Source organism: Rhinatrema bivittatum, unplaced genomic scaffold (assembly GCF_901001135.1).
Source record: "Rhinatrema bivittatum unplaced genomic scaffold, aRhiBiv1.1, whole genome shotgun sequence".
NCBI lineage: Eukaryota > Metazoa > Chordata > Amphibia > Gymnophiona > Rhinatrematidae > Rhinatrema > Rhinatrema bivittatum.
The window spans coordinates 129130-145566 of record NW_021820884.1 but is presented as its reverse complement, the minus strand read 5'-3'; the positions used below and the strand labels follow the sequence as shown (position 1 = coordinate 145566).

Genomic DNA, 16437 nt, shown 5'->3' with positions numbered 1-16437 from the left:
CGTCCAGACAAGTGGATTTTTGCATCCCTACCAGCAGATGGAGACAGAGAACAAAAACTGAGGCACTGCTACATAACCCAGGTGCCACCTGCAGTCCTCATTATTGACCTGTACCCAAGCCAAAATGCATAACTCCCAACCACCAGGCTCTCTTCCTCTAAAAGAGCTGGGGAACAAGTTGGAACTCCCAACCAAACTGACCCTTGAACTATGGTCAAGAAAGAAACAATTTAAATCTCCAAACTGCAAGAACTATATACAATTATCTTCTTCAGAACAACATTTAATTCTGCATCACCAGCAGCATCCAGAATCAGGAGAGGTCTTTTGAAAAAAATAACCCTAATTAGAATGAGCTGGGAATCTGGACTGATCTGTGGTATTACAGGAACAAAAATTAGCAGATAAGAACCAATTTTCCTTTCCTGTTCATACCCAGATCAGTCCAGACATGTGGGATGTACCCAAGCCCCTTTACTTCTTTTATATACCATGATTCAGTATTCTATCACAACGGTTTACATAATCATAAAATAAAGAAGATACAATTACATGAGTAATAAATAGAATAGTAATAAAATTGATAAAAAATATCAAAAGAAAAAAAATAAAAGTAGAGCAAATGCCTTAAAACTTCACTGCAGTCTCAAACCATGATGTTATACTTCCTGCAAAGCTTGGTTAAAATAGCCATATTAAATGCTTCTTCTGTTTCTTGAAATGCCTTCATAAAATACATATAATATACTCCCACTTTGCCATCTGTTAACGGGCATGGGAATAACATTATAGTTACACTAACGACACCCATACGCTTAATTCCCATTAAAGACTCAATCGAAAGCACATTAAAAACAGTCTCAATGTATATTTCTATTAAACAACTTTTAATACATATGAAACTGGTATTTAACATTGAAAAAACTGAAATCGTACTCCTAAACCGACTAACATGTACCAATTACCCTGTTCTAAAAATTATATAAAGTAGCAGATAGAGATTTGCCCTGAGGTACTCCTGAGTCTAAGCTGTTTTGTTCTGATATGGTTGATTTAATTTTAACTTGAAAAAAAAAATGGATTTTTCAAATAAGATGTAAACCATTGTAAAGGGGATCCCCCCCGTTACACTATCCGAAAGACCTGCATACAGCACACTTTCCCCAAAGGCGCCCTCCCATCCAAATGATAAAGTTTAGTGAAAGTGTGCAAAGAGGAACACGTTGCTGCCAGACAAATCTACGGTGACATCAATGACACTCCGCTCGCAATCCCCCTGGCATCGGCCAAAGCTATCACCTTCTTCAACCAAACGTCAGCTTGGTCCACTGAACACCACAAAAAAGTGAATCGAGGTGCAAAATTCGTTAGTCACCTTGAGATGCCTTAGGAGAACCGACGCACGTTCAAAAGATGAAGCTCCCTCGCATGGGGAGAATCGGGCAAACGCGAAAACCCCGGCAACTCCACAGACAGGCTAAGATGAAAAGCCAACACCACCTTGGCCTGCACAGAGACCCCATCAGAAATCCGCAAAAAGGGCTCCCTGCACAAGGAGGCTTGGACCTCAGGAATTCGTCTAGCCAAGCACATTGCCAATAGAAACACCGCCTTCAGCGAAAGATCCTTCAAAGGAGCCCGGCCACCCAAAACTCGCAGGACCAAATTGAGACTCCAGGATGCACAAAGTCTTCGAACTGGTGGGCGCAAATGCTTTGCTCCTTTCAAAAACACACTACATCCAGAAGCGAAGCTAAAGGTCTTCCCTGAAGCCTTCATCTAAAACAGCCTAAGGCTGCCACCTGGACTTTGATAGAATTATAGGCCAAACCTTTCAACAGCCCCTCCTGCAAAAAGGCCAAGACCTGGGCCACATTTGCCTGCAAGGGATCAGTGTCATGGGCTGCACACCAGGCCTCAAACACTCTCCAAACTCTGATATATGCCAAAGAAGAAGTGGAGGAGTCTCCTAGCCTGAAGCAGAATAGTTACACAATGTTAGGTTCCATATTAGGAGCTACCATCCAGGAAAAAGATTAGGCATCATAGTGGACTGCTATAGCCACAAGACACTGGATCTGGCCTCTTCCTGGAGTGGCAGCAGCATTTGAAACTTCTCGGACATCCAATTCCAATCAGATAGGAGAGCTTTCTGTAAGGGACGCATGTGCGCAAAAGCCCATGATCTAGCACAGGAGCCATGGACCCTAGAACCTGTAAATAATCCCAGACCTTGGGAACTAGGAGGTCCCCAGATGAACCACTTGCAACTGCAACTTAAGAATCTTCTTCGGGGTGAGGAACACCTTTCCCCCAGGGTGTTGAATCTCGCACTCAGGTAGTCCAAGGACTGAGACGGGACCAGCTGACTCTCTGACCGGTTTATCACACAGCCCAGGGTCTCGGCGTTCCGTCACTCGCCAAATGGAGGTGACACACTCCTCTTCAGTCTTTGCCCGAATGAGCCAATCATTGAGATAAGGATGAACCAGTATCACCTCTCTTGTGAAGGCTGCCGCCCCTACTACCATCTCCTTCGTGAACGCTCTCTGCGCCATTGCCAATCCGAAAGAGAGGGTTTGAAACAAAATGCTTTCCTAGTACAGTAAACCACAGAAATCTCTGAACGCCCTGATAGGAATATGAAGCTAAGACTCCGTCAGATTGAGAGAGGCCAGGAACTCCCCTTTCTGTACCACCACAATCACTGTTTGCAACATTTCCATTCAAAAATGTGGAACCTGCAATGTCGCATTGACCCTTTGCGATCTAGAATGGGCCGAAAAGAGCCCTCCTCCTTGGGAACCATGAAGTACACTTAATACCTTCCCTGACCGTGTTCCTTGAGCGGCATCGGGAGAATAGCTTCCGATCGCTGCAGGCGAAGCAGAGCGTCCCGCATCACTGCTCGCTTGGCGGGCAAAACGCAATGGGACACTACAAAGGCCTCCTTGAGGGGTCAAGATAATTCTAACGTGTAGCTGTCTCTTATTACTTCCAGCTGGTCCCAGGTAATTCTGGTCTACCCCTCGTAAAAACAGCACAACCTTCCACAAGGGAGGAGTGGACCAGCCCACTCTCATTGGGCGGGCTTGGCACTTCCAGACCCCTGTCCAGAACCCTCGTTGGCCGGTCTACTGGTCCCCCGAAAGGACTGCTGCCGACCTGAACCCTGCTTCTGTGCAGAACTGGACGAACTTCTGTTGACACGAAATCTTCTCATCTCATGGAACGAGAACAAGACTGAAAGGTCTTTTTAGTGCTCTTCTTATCCTTGGGCAACCTGTTTCCCTTAGAGTCTGCCAGATGCCTCATCAGGTCCTCACCGAACAACTGCTGCCCCTTACAAGGGAGATTAGCAAGTTGCGCCTTTGACCAAACATCCGCCAGCCAATTACGTAGCTAGAGAAGCCTTTGCACAGACATCACGTTCCTAGCTGAAGTTCAAAGTAAATCTTAAAGGGCATCTGCCACATAAGCTACACCCACCTCCAGGTGGGCATCCTGGTACCTCCAGCAGACTCCTGCACCCAGCACAAACAAGCCCTCTGCATAAGGCTGGTGCAGACTGTAGCTCTCAGGCTCAAAGCAGAGACCTCGAACAGCCTTCTCAAACAAGATCTCCAGCTTCCAATCCTGGACATCTTTCAAGGATGCCGACCATGCCACCAGAATGGTTGTCTTTTTTGTCACTGCTGATACTGCTGCATCCACATCTCTAAGATGTTCTCAGGCAGGGGGTACATCCTGCCATCGCCCTGGCCTTCTTCAATCTGGCTTCCAGGGAATCCACTCCCAGTCAATCAATTTCTTCACCTGCTTCAACAAGGGGGATGCCCCCGGTGGTCCACACAGACCCTCTAACACCAGGTACCTCCTTTGTGTCAGAGTCCTCCTGTGTCAATAATCCCCAGTTCGTCCAGGACCTGAGGATGAGTGGTCGCAATTCCTCCTTGCAAAATAAACCTAACTACACTAGGATCATCCTTCCTTAAAAGGGACCTCGTCCGCATCCGGGTCCCTCAGCGAACCAGCCCCAGATCTGTGCCAGACCCGTGCCCTGGTCCTCCTGTGGTTCATTGCCCGGATCCACGCCCTCCAAATCTTCAGAGGAAGTCTCATTAGGAAGCAACACTAGAGACCCCACAGGTGGCAAAATCCCCCCCTTCCATGGAGGCGCCTCTGTCCGAGGTTCTCTTAAGGCCACTTCGGACCGGCTGAGAGGCTCCTGCCTGGCGGATGGCCTCCATGCATCAGCAAAACGAAGTCCGCAGAAAAGCCACCACGGACAGTCCTTCCAAAGTTTGCTGGCACCTTTCCATCCCCATCCGATCCCCACCACAGGAGGAACGCGGGGAGGGGCATCCCTGCTCTCCGCATCCAAGGCAGGCCTCCTGCCACATGCAGGTAAAATGGCCGCCATCTCTGAGCCCCCCCCCCCCCCCCCCCAGCATCTGCCCCTAGGAAGCTCTGTTGAGGCTCTGTCACCTCCAGAGATAGAGCAGGGGAGTGTTGAGGTGAGGTGAGGTGAGGGAACGAGACCCTTACATTTACAGAGAGAAGGGAGGCCCCGGTGGGGAACGAGACCCTTACATTTACAGAGAGAAGGGAGGCCCCGGTGCCAGGGAACGAGAGCCTTACATTTACAGAGAGAAGGGAGGCCCCGGTGCGGGGAACGAGACCCTTACATTTACAGAGAGAAGGGAGGCCCCGGTGCCGGGGAACGAGAGCCTTACATTTACAGAGAGAAGGGAGGCCCCGGTGCCGGGGAACGAGAGCCTTACATTTACAGAGAAGGAGGCCCGGTGCCGGGGAACGAGACCCTTACATTTACAGAGAAGAAGGGAGGCCCCGGTGCCGGGGAACGAGACCCTTACATTTACAGAGAGAAGGGAGGCCCCGGTGCCGGGGAACGAGACCCTTACATTTACAGAGAGAAGGGGGCCCCGGTGCCGGGGAACGAGGCCCTTACATTTACAGAGAGAAGGGAAGCCCCGGTGCCGGGGAACGAGAGCCTTACATTTACAGAGAGAAGGGAGGCCCCGGTGCCGGGGAACGAGAGCCTTACATTTACAGAGAGAAGGGAGGCCCGGTGCCGGGGAACGAGAGCCTTACATTTACAGAGAGAAGGGAGGCCCCGGTGCCGGGGAACGAGGCCCTTACATTTACAGAGAGAAGGGAGGCCCCGGTGCCGGGGAACGAGGCCCTTACATTTACAGAGAGAAGGGAGGCCCCGGTGCCGGAGAACGAGAGCCTTACATTTACAGAGAGAAGGGAGGCCCCGGTGCCGGGGAACGAGAGCCTTACATTTACAGAGAGAAGGGAGGCCCCGGTGCCGGGGAACGAGAGCCTTACATTTACAGAGAGAAGGGAGGCCCCGGTGCCGGGGAACGAGGAGCCTTACATTTACAGAGAGAAGGGAGGCCCCGGTGCCCGGGAACGAGGCCCTTACATTTACAGAGAGAAGGGAGGCCCCGGTGCCGGGGAACGAGAGCCTTACATTTACAGAGAGAAGGGAGGCCCCGGTGCCGGGGAACGAGAGCCTTACATTTACAGAGAGAAGGGAGGCCCCGGTGCCGGGGAACGAGGCCCTTACATTTACAGAGAGAAGGGAGGCCCCGGTGCCGGGGAACGAGACCCTTACATTTACAGAGAGAAGGGAGGCCCCGGTGCTGGGAATGAGACCCTTACATTTACAGAGAGAAGCGAGGCCCCGGTGCTGGGGAACGAGACCCTTACATTTACAGAGAGAAAGGAGGCCCCGGTGCTTACATTTACAGAGAGAAGGGAGGCCCCGGTGCCGGGGAACGAGACCCTTACATTTACAGAGAGAAGGGAGGCCCCGGTGCTTACATTTACAGAGAGAAGAGAGGCCCCGGTGCTGGGGAACGAGGCCCTTACATTTACAGAGAGAAGGGAGGCCCCGGTGCTTACATTTATAGAGAGAAGGGAGGCCCCGGTGCCAAGGAACGAGACCCTTACATTTACAGAGAGAAGGGAGGCCCGGTGCCGGGGAACGAGACCCTTACATTTACAGAGAGAAGGGAGGCCCCGGTGCCGGGGAACGAGGCCCTTACATTTACAGAGAGAAGGGAGGCCCCGGTGCTTACATTTACAGAGAGAAGGGAGGCCCCGGTGCCAAGGAACGAGACCCTTACATTTACAGAGAGAAGGGAGGCCCCGGTGCCGGGGAACGAGAGCCTTACATTTACAGAGAGAAGGGAGGCCCCGGTGCCGGGGAACGAGAGCCTTACATTTACAGAGAGAAGGGAGGCCCCGGTGCCGGGGAACGAGACCCTTACATTTACAGAGAGAAGGGAGGCCCCGGTGCCGGGGAACGAGGCCCTTACATTTACAGAGAGACGGGAGGCCCCGGTGCCGGGGAACGAGAGACATTTACAGAGAGAAGGGAGGCCCCGGTGCCGGGGAACGAGAGCCTTACATTTACAGAGAGAAGGGAGGCCCCGGTGCCGGGGAACGAGAGCCTTACATTTACAGAGAGAAGGGAGGCCCCGGTGCCGGGGAACGAGGCCCTTACATTTACAGAGAGAAGGGAGGCCCCGGTGCGGGGGAACGAGACCCTTACATTTACAGAGAGAAGGGAGGCCCCGGTGCTGGGAACGAGACCCTTACATTTACAGAGAGAAGGGAGGCCCCGGTGCTGGGGAACGAGACCCTTACATTTACAGAGAGAAAGGAGGCCCCGGTGCTTACATTTACAGAGAGAAGGGAGGCCCCGGTGCCGGGGAACGAGACCCTTACATTTACAGAGAGAAGGGAGGCCCCGGTGCTTACATTTACAGAGAGAAGAGAGGCCCCGGTGCTGGGGAACGAGGCCCTTACATTTACAGAGAGAAGGGAGGCCCCGGTGCTTACATTTACAGAGAGAAGGGAGGCCCCGGTGCCAAGGAACGAGACCCTTACATTTACAGAGAGAAGGGAGGCCCCGGTGCCGGGGAACGAGACCCTTACATTTACAGAGAGAAGGGAGGCCCCGGTGCCGGGGAACGAGGCCCTTACATTTACAGAGAGAAGGGAGGCCCCGGTGCTTACATTTACAGAGAGAAGGGAGGCCCCGGTGCCAAGGAACGAGACCCTTACATTTACAGAGAGAAGGGAGGCCCCGGTGCCGGGGAACGAGACCCTTACATTTACAGAGAGAAGGGAGGCCCCGGTCGGGGAACGAGACCCTTACATTTATAGAAAGAAGGGAGGCCCGGTGCCGGGGAACGAGACCCTTACATTTACAGAGAGAAGGGAGGCCCCGGTGCCGGGGAACGAGGCCCTTACATTTACAGAGAGAAGGGAGGCCCGGTGCTTACATTTACAGAGAGAAGGGAGGCCCCGGTGCCGGGGAACGAGGCCCTTACATTTACAGAGAGAAGGGAGGCCCCGGTGCTTACATTTACAGAGAGAAGGGAGGCCCCGGTGCCGGGGAACGAGACCCTTACATTTACAGAGAGAAGGGAGGCCCCGGTGCCGGGGAACGAGGCCCTTACATTTACAGAGAGAAGGGAGGCCCCGGTGCCGGGGAACGAGGCCCTTACATTTACAGAGAGAAGGGAGGCCCCGGTGCTTACATTTACAGAGAGAAGGGAGGCCTCGGTGCCGGGGAACGAGACCCTTACATTTACAGAGAGAAGGGAAGCCCCGGTGCCGGGGAACGAGACCCTTACATTTACAGAGAGAAGGGAGGCCCCGGTGCTTACATTTACAGAGAGAAGGGAGGCCCCGGTGCTGGGGAACGAGACCCTTACATTTACAGAGAGAAGGGAAGCCCCGGTGCCGGGGAACGAGACCCTTACATTTACAGAGGAAGGGAGGCCCTGGTGCTGGGGAACGAGACCCTTACATTTACAGAGAGAAGGGAGGCCCCGGTGCCGGGGAACGAGACCCTTACATTTACAGAGAGAAGGGAGGCCCCGGTGCCGGGGAACGAGGCCCTTACATTTACAGAGAGAAGGGAGGCCCCGGTGCCGGGGAACGAGACCCTTACATTTACAGAGAGAAGGGAGGCCCCGGTGCCGGGGAACGAGACCCTTACATTTACAGAGAGAAGGGAGGCCCCGGTGCTTACATTTACAGAGAGAAGGGAGGCCCCGGTGCTTACATTTACAGAGAGAAGGGAGGCCCCGGTGCTGGGGAACGAGGCCCTTACATTTACAGAGAGAAGGGAGGCCCCGGTGCCGGGGAACGAGAGCCTTACATTACAGAGAGAAGGGAGGCCCCGGTGCCGGGGAACGAGAGCCTTACATTTACAGAGAGAAGGGAGGCCCCGCTGCCGGGGAACGAGGCCCTTACATTTACAGAGAGAAGGGAGGCCCCGGTGCCGGGGAACGAGACCCTTACATTTACAGAGAGAAGGGAGGCCCCGGTGCTTACATTTACAGAGAGAAGGGAGGGCCCGGTGCTGGGGAACGAGGCCCTTACATTTACAGAGAGAAGGGAGGACCCGGTGCCGGGGAACGAGACCCTTACATTTACAGAGAGAAGGGAAGCCCCGGTGCCGGGGAACGAGACCCTTACATTTACAGAGAGAAGGGAGGCCCTGGTGCTGGGGAACGAGACCCTTACATTTACAGAGAGAAGGGAGGCCCCGGTGCTGGGGAACGAGGCCCTTACATTTACAGAGAGAAGGGAGGCCCCGGTGCCGGGGAACGAGGCCCTTACATTTACAGAGAGAAGGGAGGCCCCGGTGCCGGGGAACGAGACCCTTACATTTACAGAGAGAAGGGAGGCCCCGGTGCTTACATTTACAGAGAGAGGGAGGCCCCGGTGCCGGGGAACGAGGCCCTTACATTTACAGAGAGAAGGGAGGCCCCGGTGCTGGGAATGAGACCCTTACATTTACAGAGAGAAGGGAGGCCCCGGTGCTGGGGAACGAGGCCCTTACATTTACAGAGAGAAGGGAGGCCCCGGTGCTTACATTTACAGAGAGAAGGGAGGACCCGGTGCCGGGGACGAGACCCTGCCCTTACATTTACAGAGAGAAGGGAGGCCCCGGTGCCGGGGAACGAGGCCCTTACATTTACAGAGAGAAGGGAGGCCCCGGTGCCGGGGAACGAGGCCCTTACATTTACAGAGAGAAGGGAGGCCCCGGTGCTTACATTTACAGAGAGAAGGGAGGCCTCGGTGCCGGGGCACGAGACCCTTACATTTACAGAGAGAAGGGAAGCCCCGGTGCCGGGGAACGAGACCCTTACATTTACAGAGAGAAGGGAGGCCCCGGTGCTTACATTTACAGAGAGAAGGGAGGCCCCGGTGCTGGGGAACGAGACCCTTACATTTACAGAGAGAAGGGAGGCCCCGGTGCCGGGGAACGAGACCCTTACATTTACAGAGAGAAGGGAGGCCCTGGTGCTGGGGAACGAGACCCTTACATTTACAGAGAGAAGGGAGGCCCCGGTGCCGGGGAACGAGACCCTTACATTTACAGAGAGAAGGGAGGCCCCGGTGCCGGGGAACGAGGCCCTTACATTTACAGAGAGAAGGGAGGCCCCGGTGCCGGGGAACGAGACCCTTACATTTACAGAGAGAAGGGAGGCCCCGGTGCCGGGGAACGAGACCCATACATTTACAGAGAGAAGGGAGGCCCCGGTGCTTACATTTACAGAGAGAAGGGAGGCCCCGGTGCTGGGGAACGAGGCCCTTACATTTACAGAGAGAAGGGAGGCCCCGGTGCCGGGGAACGAGACCCTTACATTTACAGAGAGAAGGGAGGCCCCGGTGCCGGGGAACGAGAGCCTTACATTTACAGAGAGAAGGGAGGCCCCGGTGCCGGGGAACGAGGCCCTTACATTTACAGAGAGAAGGGAGGCCCCGGTGCTGGGGAACGAGACCCTTACATTTACAGAGAGAAGGGAGGCCCCGGTGCTTACATTTACAGAGAGAAGGGAGGCCCCGGTGCTGGGGAACGAGGCCCTTACATTTACAGAGAGAAGGGAGGCCCCGGTGCCGGGGAACGAGACCCTTACATTTACAGAGAGAAGGGAAGCCCCGGTGCCGGGGAACGAGACCCTTACATTTACAGAGAGAAGGGAGGCCCTGGTGCTGGGGAACGAGACCCTTACATTTACAGAGAGAAGGGAGGCCCCGGTGCCGGGGAACGAGGCCCTTACATTTACAGAGAGAAGGGAGGCCCCGGTGCCGGGGAACGAGGCCCTTACATTTACAGAGAGAAGGGAGGCCCCGGTGCCGGGGAACGATCCCTTCTCTCTCCCATGTTCACAACTCCAGCTCCTTTTTTTTGTGTGACCCAGGCCCCTCCCCCAGCTCAGAATTTGCATGTGAGGTGAGGGCATCACAAAACCATCTACTTTGCCTCTTAAAAGATTTTATTTTGCAAATATCTTACAAAAGGACTGCCTTTCACCCCACTTACAACAAGTTTTATTACAATGTGCCCTGCTTTCAGCGGCAGTTTACACAGGCTGCACATATATACAACACCTAATAAACCACTAACGGCTGCCAGGGCCGGAGGCCGCTCCCTGACAGAAGGGCTGCGCCGAGATCCCTGTGGGAAGCACTAGCACGCTCCCTGCCCAGCGGCCACCAGGCCTGAATGTGTCTCTTACCTTCCTATCCCGGAGCAGAACTGAATAAAGAGAAACTAAAGGAGAAACAAAACCAAACCTGAAGACGTGTGTGCTTCTTTCCACAAGTGCATTGGGAAAAAGGTGTGCAAGCCATAAATTAAACATGGACCTCAATGTATTCAAACTTCACGGCCATTTCCTGGGCACAGAGAAGAGCGTGGGCGCGAGGGCTCTCCGTGCCACGGGCTGTGCAGGCGAGAGTCTGAAGCTGAGGAGAGTCACATTCATCCGAGGTCAGGTCCGGGACGTCGTCGGACTGCGTGTCCGAGCTCTCCAGGTCACTGCGGATGCTCTCGGGCTGTGCAAGGCTGACGTCACAGCTCCTGCTGGCCAGGAAGTCCCGGCCCTCGTGGCTTCTGCGCTTACTCGCCTGCTCCTCCTCCTCCTCCTCTTCCACCATTTGGGGGTGAAGATGAAGAGAGTCTTCTGTGCTGCTGCCGCTCACCAGCTGGTAATGGCTCGGTTTGGCCTCAATGTCCACCTGAACCTCCACATTATTGCACTCTCTGTGGGAAGAAATAGCATCTCTTTTTTTTTTTTTTAAAGAGAGAGAAAGAGACAAGGTAAAGGCCTGCTCGGGAACTCCACACCCACACGACTGCATACTGCCCAACCTCAATCCCCATCCGCCTCCAAACGTCCACAAACATCATTAGCACATTGTGTCCCTTTACAGATCTTTTACTGGCTGCCCCGTGATATTAAAGGCCAAAGCACGGAAGCAGATTACAAGGAGATGAGCTTAGCAACAACACGTGCAATTCTGGAAAACAGATCGAGATGCCATCCCTTCTATGCTAAAGTCACATCAGTGGGCTGTGCAACTCTCTCCTGCACGAGAGGTGACTTTAGAGGGAATCAGGAAACAAGGCCAGTGACCCCCCCTCACCTGTCCTGTGGGTTGTACGAGCTGATGATGGAACCTGCCATGGCTCGGGTACTGGCATTATCACTTGTAGAGTCTTTGTGGATTACATCCTTCTGAACATCTGCTTGAACTTCCAATCTGAGGGAGCAGGAACAAGCAAGGGGGTCAGACAGGGCGTGTGCAGCAGCTCAAGCTACAGAGGCCTGTGACTGGAGGAAGCTGCATTACCTGCTGTATTTTCCCTTCCCAGCCGACAGGACCCCTCCGGTCAGTGTGCCCGACAGGGCAGCAAAGCTGGCAGTCTCACTGTAGTTTCCCTGCATGACACTGAGTCCATCCGTGGGACTCCCACTGGTGCTGAGGACACTGGTGAGGCCTTCAATACTGCTCTCGCCAATGCTGGGGTTCTTCAAGGCTCTCCAGGCATCTGCCACTGCACAAGAGAAGAGAGAGAGTCAGGTCCACTTCTGCACAGCCAATGCAATGGATTCATCTCTCACCTTTTCATTAACGCAATAAGCCTAATAAATTCATTCCAGATTAATTAAAATCGGTGGCTCGGCTGTCATAAAACATCTAAGAGAGAGTCATTCATCGGACAGGCTTCTGTTGGCAAGAAATATCTTAATGAGCCTAACCTTAACAGAAAGGACAGAAATAAGATTTGGAACTTGATCTTCATATTATAAAGAGATTTGCTTTGATAAATAGACAAGGAAAGGGGTCTTAAAACAGCAGGGACAAACTACAGACATGGAAGTCACAAGGTCACAGTTGACATCTTGTTAAAATACAACAGCAATCTTTACTAACTGCAGTTGATACAAACCAATAAAGAACTGCAGTGATCAGTGTGGCAGTAGCAGTAGACAGCTTCTTATCAAAAGGAGCTAATCTTACATCACGGCACACATCAGATTTACAAGATAAAATAATCAATCTCAAATCCCTACTAATAAGAACTCACTATGAGTTAACCTAGGTCCACCTGACCAGGGCATGTAAACTGCTTTAATCTAACAATATCTGGTAATCTCCTGTCCTGGGAGATACAGCAGAACATTGTCACCATTTATAATTCCGATGTCCAACAAGAAGGGAGCCAAGATTGAGCTCTGAGGAACTCTGTGCCAGAGAGGATGCTGAGAAGAGAAAAGGTCACCACTATCTATAATAAAGCTGCCCCACTTATTCCCAGTTTTATACTTTGATGACTATAACAAAGGCCAAAGACAGATCAAGTCAGACTAAGAACATGCTAGGACTATGACCATAATTGGCCATTAAATCTGGTTTTATTGCTTTGCCAGACCAAAATCCAGATTACTGAATGAATAAAGCAATCAGCATCATTCACAAACTTTCCTATCTCTCCCTCCATTACTTTTCCTAGAAAGGAATATTTGAGACAGGCACACAACGGCAAAGGATCCACAAAGATTCTTATTTATTTCATTTATATTCTGTCTTCAAAGTGGACTACATTCAATTACTGTAGGTGCCATGAAGATCCATCAAGTGTGAGTAGCAGCCATCCATTCGTTATTTAAACACTTCCCTGGAAATTAAAGGAAAATTGGTTCTTGCCTGCTAATTTTCATTCCTGTAGTGCCACAGATCAGTCCAGACTCCTGGGTTCTGCCTCCCCACCAGCAGATGGAGACAGAGAAAGTTTTACTGACACTGCTACTTAACCACTTGTGCCACCTGCAGTCCCTCACTATTGATCTGTACCCCAAAATAGAACAAACACCTATACAATAACTAACACCCCCCCGAACGAGCAGTGGAAAACTGGAACAGAAAACCTGTGTAGGGCTAAAACACTGCGCCGTTCTTCTGAATAATCACAAGAGATCGAGCGGACTCTCCAAGCTTCCCTTTCTTCCAGTGAGCAGGACTCTTAACTGATCCCTGGTTCTACAGGAACAAAAATTAGCAGGGAAGAACCAAGTTTTCCTTCCCCTGTACGTAACCGGATCAGTCCAGACTCGTGGGATGTCCTAAAGCTTCCCTCAATGGGGTGGGACCTTGAGTCCCATCCAATGCACACTCTGGGGCCTGGACATCCAAATGGTAATGCCTGGCGAAAGTGTGCAAAGATTTCCAACTAGTCGCCCTGCAGATTTCTTGTGGCGAAACTTGCTGACACTCGGCCCAGGAGGCTGCCTGAGAACGGTCCCTCCAGAACAGGGCGACCCTGTCAGATGTATGCGGAACTAATAGCCTTTTTCAACCACCAAGCAACTGTGGCTTTTGATGCCTTATGACCCTTTTTTGTAACACTCCATAGCACAAAAAGGTAATTCGATAAACGAAGCTGTTAGTAACCTCGAGGTATTGCAACAACGCATGTCCAAATGCTGCAACTCTTTGGCCCGAGTCGTAGAAGGACGGGAACTCCACTGAGACCCACCACCTTCAGCAGAAAAGTAACCGTCCTCAAGGAGACCCTAGAATCCGAAACTCTCAAAGAAGGCTCTCTGCATTACAAAGCCTGACAAGCTGAACAAATCGCCACCGACGTGAGATCTTTCATGGTAGCTTGTCTTAAGGGTTCAAACGGTGCCGCACACATGCTTTTAAGGCTACATTAGGGCAAGGTTTCCTAACCGGAGGTCGTAAATGTTTTGCTCACCCTTTCCAGATGAGCAGCTAGAGACGCTCCTCAAACCTTCCCTGAAAGACAGTCCAAAACCACCACCTGAACCCTGAGGGAACTAAAGGATAAACCCTTGACCAGACCACGGTGCAGAAAGGCCAGAATATGCGCCATGGAGGCCTGCATAGGATCAACACCTTGCTCCATACAAGGCCTTGAAAGCTCTCCATATCCTCACATTGGCCAAGGAGGTGGAGGAAGTCTTCCTAGACTGCAAAAGAGTAGTGCTAAGTCCTTCAGAAAAACCCTTGCTCCTGGGAGGACTCCAAGATGGCAGCTGACTGAGAAATGCCGCTTGAGAGCTCTCGGTTCGTTTGCCTCTAAATTTTGCCTTTTGTCTCAAGATGCCCCATACAAAAAGGAAGGCAAAATTGAGAGGGAGTTTGTTGAGCTCCCCCTCTTTAGAGCCTTCCCAGCCACACATCGAGGGCTATTTTGCTACAACTCCAACAACGATGCTGGGTGTCTCGGTTGCTGTGGGAACGGTGGAGGAGCGAACACCGTCCCCTTTGACCTCCGATATCTCTCTGAGCCCCAGCACTCCAAGCAAGCCTGCATCACCATGCCATGATCTGATGGGCGATTCGGCTGCTGCGATGGTCTCCCTGGGGTTCCATTGGGGAGACGTGAAGGCAGAACAGTCTGGAGATACCCCCCCGAGATCGGTGGGGAGCGAAACACTGACGAGGTTCTATCCGGGAGGAATGAGTCCCTATGAGGGTTATGGCCTCGTCGGAGCAGTGGGCCCAATGATTGATCTGATGGGCGATTCGGCTGCTGCGATGGTCTCCCCTGGGGTTCCATTGGGGAGACGTGAAGGCAGAACAGTCTGGAGATCCCCCCCCGAGATCGGTGGGGAGCGAAACACTGACGAGGTTCTATCCGGGAGGAATGAGTCCCTATGAGGGTTATGGCCTCGTCGGAGCGGTGGGCCCAATGATTGATCTGATGGGCGATTCGGCTGCTGCGATGGTCTCCCCTGGGGTTCCATTGGGGAGACGTGAAAGCAGAACGGTCTGGAGGATACCCCCCCAGAGATCGGTGGGGAGCCAAACACCGACGAGGTTCTATCCGGGAGGAATGAGTCCTATGCGGGTTATGGCCTCGTCGGAGCGGTGGGCCCAATGATTGATCTGATGGGCGATTCGGCTGCTGCGATGGTCTCCCCTGGGGTTCCATTGGGGAGACGTGAAGGCAGAACAGTCTGGAGATACCCCCCCCCCCCCCGAGATCGGTGGGGAGCGAAACACCGACGAGGTTCTATCCGGGAGGAATGAGTCCTATGCGGGTTATGGCCTTGTCAGAGCGGTGGGCCCAATGATTGTTCCAGCATCAGATAAAGGTATGGAGACTGGTGCAAGCACAGCTACAGGATTGGGTGGTGTTTATTCAAAATCTCCAGCAACGTCTCTTGAAGGAATATGGTCTGAAATCATTAGAGACTTCAATTGCCTCTATCAACTTACTCTCAACACAAAAAAACAAGTATTAATAAATGCTAATATGATTTCCTCTTTCAATCTTAAAGTTGAAAATATGGAACAGCGTTTAAGTGCATCTGAAAAAATACAACAAAATCTGGTTCAAGCTGATTTAGTAAACAGTAAAATATTGGAAATGCTTTGAGATCTCAATTTAAGAATATTACATTTTCCTGTGATAAATGTGTTATCGCCATTGGAACTTTTCAAAGGTACCAGATGCAGCAATGCCAGTGATTAGAAATGTTTACTACGTATCTGCCGCAAGCTGCTGAAACTGCGAGGACGCATCAAGACAGTTTCCATCATTGGATATATCTGAGATTTTGGAAATGTCAGATTGTTAGAAGACCGCTCTTAGTTTCCTTGGCTTTTCTCATGGATCGGAATATTCTCTACCCTGACCTTACAAAATCTATTCAATCTTGAAGGAAGAATTTTCTCTCTATGCGCCCGGATTTTTCAAAAAGGGGCTCAATTTGTTCTCTGATACCTAATACAGCAGTTGCAAGGGTATCAAAATGTGAATGATACCTTTCTTGAGCCTTTGCAACTTAGAGCGTTTTTGGATACGTCACACACCTAATCCTCCTTAGCTGGTTTGGTACTGAGGTACGTTTGCTGTGAACCTCAGGGATGTTAGATTATAAACATCACCCCTATTTCTGAGTCCTCCCCTTTTTCTTTTATTTTTGCTCAGTGCATGTTTTGTATATTGGAGTAGTATTGTATTATTTCTTCTTATATGTAATAATTGATATGCACTGATATTTCTGTACAAGATTTTTCTTGTGTTTATTTGAAATACTGAAAATTAAAAATGAAAAA

At 51.7% G+C, this 16437-nt stretch overlaps 1 pseudogene; it reads right to left on the bottom strand.

Annotated features, from left to right (window-relative positions):
- Positions 1-10313: 10313 nt before the first annotated feature.
- The window catches only part of LOC115082253, a 31300-nt pseudogene continuing 25176 nt past the window's right edge, over positions 10314-16437 (bottom strand).